We start from the raw sequence: 4,289 nt of genomic DNA, 5'->3' as shown, positions 1-4,289 counted from the left end.
AGCCGCCATTAGCTTAGCAGTGGTGATGTGAAGTCATGTGACCGTGCTGTAGTTCCTTTATAGCCCAACATTAGCCACCTTTAGCTAAGCGGTGGTGACGTGAAGTCATGTGACCGTGCTGTAGTTCCTTTATATCCTTAAAGAGTCCTCTCCTGCTGATGTTCAGGTGTATATCAGTATGTAGCGTCTCCACTTTAAAGAGTCCTCTCCTGCTGATGTTCAGGTGTATATCAGTATGTAGCGTCTCCACTTTAAAGAGTCCTCTCCTGCTGATGTTCAAGTGCGGTACTGTATTGAGAGATTACAAACTGTTTGATGAGCCTTTGTTTGTACCTGTAAGAGTCAATTCATAATCATAAAAGCAGCATTTGCACTGGATTAATTTCTCTAGGGGAAGTGGGGGGATTGTACCATTCCCTGCACTGATCAGCCATTTATGTATGAGGATATTTTTTTGACCCCCTCCTCAGTAATGGTTACAGCTGCAATTACCTTTCTGTGTTTCCGTGAACTCTCTGCTCCTCCTGTAGTATAAATCTAAAGTGGATCTCTGAGTCTGTGAAATGTGAAATTGGGCTTTTTTGTTATAATTGAGGAAGACAGAAATGTTTCTGCCTATCTTAAAACATGCTAACTCCGAGATATAGAAGTATGTGGGGCTTTATAACCGTCACCTGTGTTTGAACTGTGCCGTCATTTTAGCCATTTTGCTGAAAGAGATGAGCATGATTTATTTCTGTGAGTTCATTGAGGAGACTTCAGCGACATGGAAAACATAATGAAGAGAAACAGATGCAAAAGTGGACTAATAGAAAGGAAAGGCAGGTAGAACATTAAGTGGAACCCACTTCCACTTTTCGGTTGTATCAACTGCAAATTATTCTTGTAACGCACAGCTAGAAATAAGTAGGACAGAAGAGTTGATGGTGAGCTTCAGGATAAAGTATAAAAGTCTGTATCCATGAAAACTTCTGATGTACAAGTATGTAATAAACACAAGCTGATGATGAAATGCGTCACTAAATACACCACTGGTGAATAAAAATAGGCTAAATGAGACGACTAAACGTAATCCCGGCCAACATTAGCCGCCTTTAGCTTAGCGGTGATGGCGTGAAGTCATGTGACCGTGCTGTAGTTCCTTTATAGCCCAACATTAGCCGCCTTTAGCTTAGCGGTGGTGACGTGAATTCATGTGACCGTGCTGTAGTTCCTTTATAGCTCAACATTAGCCACCTTTAGCTTAGCGGTGGTGACGTGAAGTCATGTGACCGTGCTGTAGTTCCTTTATAGCTCAACATTAGCCACCTTTAGCTTAGCGGTGGTGACATGAAGTCATGTGACCGTGCTGTAGTTCCTTTATAGCCCAACATTAGCCACCTTTAGCTTAGCGGTGGTGACGTGAAGTCATGTGACCGTGCTGTAGTTCCTTTATATCCCAACATTAGCCGCCATTAGCTTAGCAGTGGTGACGTGAAGTCATGTGACCGTGCTGTAGTTCCTTTATATCCCAACATTAGCCACCTTTAGCTAAGCGGTGGTGACGTGGAGTCATGTGACCGTGCTGTAGTTCCTTTATAGCTTAACATTTGCTTTTTACTTCTAGGGTTTTCATTTAAGGCTTAAACCATTATAAAGTTGTGTTAATATGTGTAGATTATTTATGTGAGATTTTATTTTCCGCAATATTCCAAAATCGTATCGTTTTTTTTGTCGAGGGAGCTCTTGTTGTCACGATCTGTCTGCGTTGTGTTTTTTCATGTCAAGCTCTGTCTTTGGTTTCCTGTTTTAGTTGGAAAAGTGTTCACCCCCCGTCTTGTCTGTTGCTTCCTGCCTCTGTGTTCCCACCTGCCTGAATACCTGATTGTGTTCACCTGGTGCCCCTGTGTTTTCTCCTCCCTCCTCACCTGTGTCTTGTTTGTGTGATTAGTCTTGTGTGCATTTAAGTTCTGGTTTTTCTGTCTGTCGTTGTGAGATCCTTGTTGTTGTTGACTGTGTTCACGGGGGAGAGAGTTCAGCTCGGTATGTTACTTGTAGCCTTGAAATAAAGGTATTTTCTGTTAAACCTGCATTTGGGTCCTGCCTGCTTCGCTCAACCCTGACACTTGTGGGGCTAACTTTGCATCAGCCTGCGGAAATCGATCACTGCTCTTTATAGCGGATGAAAGTAAAACTGATCAAAGACTGTTGACAGGTTTTGGAAAGTGCTGCTGTTGATGTTGAGAAATAGTTGCTTAAAGCGTTGTGTGCCCTCAGAGGTGGAGTTGTAATATCTGATCAAATGCCTCAGGCAATGTCACTGAGTCAGGGGTGTTTTGGGCTGAAGACACGTTTGAAAATTAAACAAATGTGATGTTTGAAAGAAGTCCGGACCTCTGTTGTTTCCTCTTTATCTCTGCTTTGGGCTCCAGATGACATTAGCTGAATACACCAGAATCTCTGAGAATACAAAAGGCAATATCTCTCGTTCTGCGGCATCGAATTTAAAACTTTCTGAACTTTTAAAACTGCCTATCATGAGTCTGAAAGTGTGTAACAATGATTACTTTTTGAAGCAGATTCAGCGATATTGATACCATCTGAGGTGCCACAAGAGACCCTTTTCTTTCTCTGAAACTCTCCCTGACACTGAGAAAAGATTATCACCCTGCAGTCCATCCACACTGCGCTCCATAATAGTGCGTCTGCTGTTTTATCTCCCGCTCCCTCAGAGGACCACAATCATCCGCTGACATTGATGCAAAGGTCAGAGGGTTTTTTCTCCCTCTGCCATAGCGTGACCTTTCTTTGAACACCCACCAACACGGCTAAAGGCTTTCAGGTTCTCCATTTTCCAACACACCTCACTTCAGTCAATGTAACACAAGAGAAAGGTGGAACAAACCATCTGAGGATTGTATCTCTGCACGGAAAGTTGGAGAAAAGAGGGAATCTTGGATCAATATGTCATTAGAACAGTAAACATACAGTCAAGAGAGCTACATAATGTTGTGGTCATTGATCAGCTGCATTTAAGAGTTTTCTTTCGAGCAACACAGGAGTTAAAAAGACAATTTTATGTTAGTGTTTTTCCCTTTCCTGTAGCGTGCTATATAATAATAATAATAATAATGGATTACATTTTTTTATTAGAGCACTTTTACAGGTGCTCAAAGCGCTTTACAAATACACATTACACATATTAGACATGTAAGAGTCATTACTGTGACATTACCCACAGAGCAAATGCGGGTAAAGTGCTTGCACAAGGACACAACGGCTGATCGCGCAGTGGCGCCGAGTGGGATTCGAACTGATTCACCAACGCCCCGTGACGAGATGACAACGCTCTAACCACTGCGCCAAACCACCCCAATATATATAATATATAATGAATATAGGTTTGTGAAGCACTTTGTCTACAAAGCTAAAATCCTTGTGTTCCCTCCAGAGCTTTTTAAACATGCTGCAGATTTGAACTACTTTCTATTATGGTTGAGTCCGTTAGTCAACGAGTCGCAGATAAGAAAGTCTTGTCAGAAAGCGATGCCCAAAATATTGCCTTCTTGCCCTTAAAACATATTAGCAGTTCGATAGGCGATGGTTTCGAGAGTTTGTACGATGACTGACTTACAAATTCCTGACAGCAGCATATTTTACAAACCAATTAACAATCCTCAGGTAAATCCCTTATCTGCTGTTTTTGTTCACAATAATGCTTTAATTCTGATTCTGGATCATGCTCCTTGGAAATGTCAAGAAATAATACATGTGATGCACAGAGCAAATGTTACAGAATGCAAAGTACTTAACCTCTGAAGATAAGGGGATTGCTAATTAGCTTTGCGACGCTTGACTTTTGCTCGAGCCACAGAGATCGCTGAGGACCAGATGTCATACGAAGTGACCACACACACACACACACCACACACACACACACACCACAACACACAACACACACACACACACACACACACACAGCACACACACACACACACACACCACACACACACACACACACACACACCCCCATCAGTCCACTACATTCAGACCCTCTTACGAACTCGCTGGAACAGCAGAAACTGTCTCCACCCTCGTGTTGTTATCGTTGCTCTCTGTTGTGGTAGACTCTCCTCGAGTCTTCTTCTCTCTGGGTTCACAAGCCATTTCTCTAATTGGTGTTTTTCGGCCTGGGTGCGGTGTTTGGTGTACGGCGGAAACGACAGAAGGCGGCACGGGTGGTGGATGGAATGCGTCGGCAGTGGGCTGAGCGTCTCTAAACTAGCCCGCAGAGCGTGCGTATTTGCATC

General features: G+C 43.0%; 2 protein-coding genes and 1 long non-coding RNA gene across 4 annotated transcripts in view; 1 reads left to right on the top strand and 2 right to left on the bottom strand.

The window, feature by feature from the left end:
- The window catches only part of LOC104955348 (ral guanine nucleotide dissociation stimulator-like), a 111,084-nt gene that overhangs the window by 61,087 nt on the left and 45,708 nt on the right, over positions 1 to 4,289 (bottom strand).
- Positions 1 to 4,289, bottom strand: part of lipeb (lipase, hormone-sensitive b) — a 98,439-nt gene that overhangs the window by 70,412 nt on the left and 23,738 nt on the right. The window lies entirely within an intron of this gene.
- Positions 1 to 4,289, top strand: part of LOC104955345 (uncharacterized) — a 15,459-nt gene that overhangs the window by 7,807 nt on the left and 3,363 nt on the right. The window contains exon 2 of the long non-coding RNA XR_799452.1: positions 921 to 926. This is a non-coding gene — a long non-coding RNA (uncharacterized lncRNA). The remainder of the gene's footprint in view (positions 1 to 920; positions 927 to 4,289) is intronic.

This window comes from Notothenia coriiceps, unplaced genomic scaffold, assembly GCF_000735185.1.
Source record: "Notothenia coriiceps isolate Sejong01 unplaced genomic scaffold, NC01 NC01_scaffold00024667, whole genome shotgun sequence".
In the NCBI taxonomy this organism is placed as follows: domain Eukaryota; kingdom Metazoa; phylum Chordata; class Actinopteri; order Perciformes; family Nototheniidae; genus Notothenia; species Notothenia coriiceps.
The sequence above is the reverse complement of the archived record's forward strand: the minus strand, read 5'-3'. Positions and strand labels throughout refer to the sequence as shown.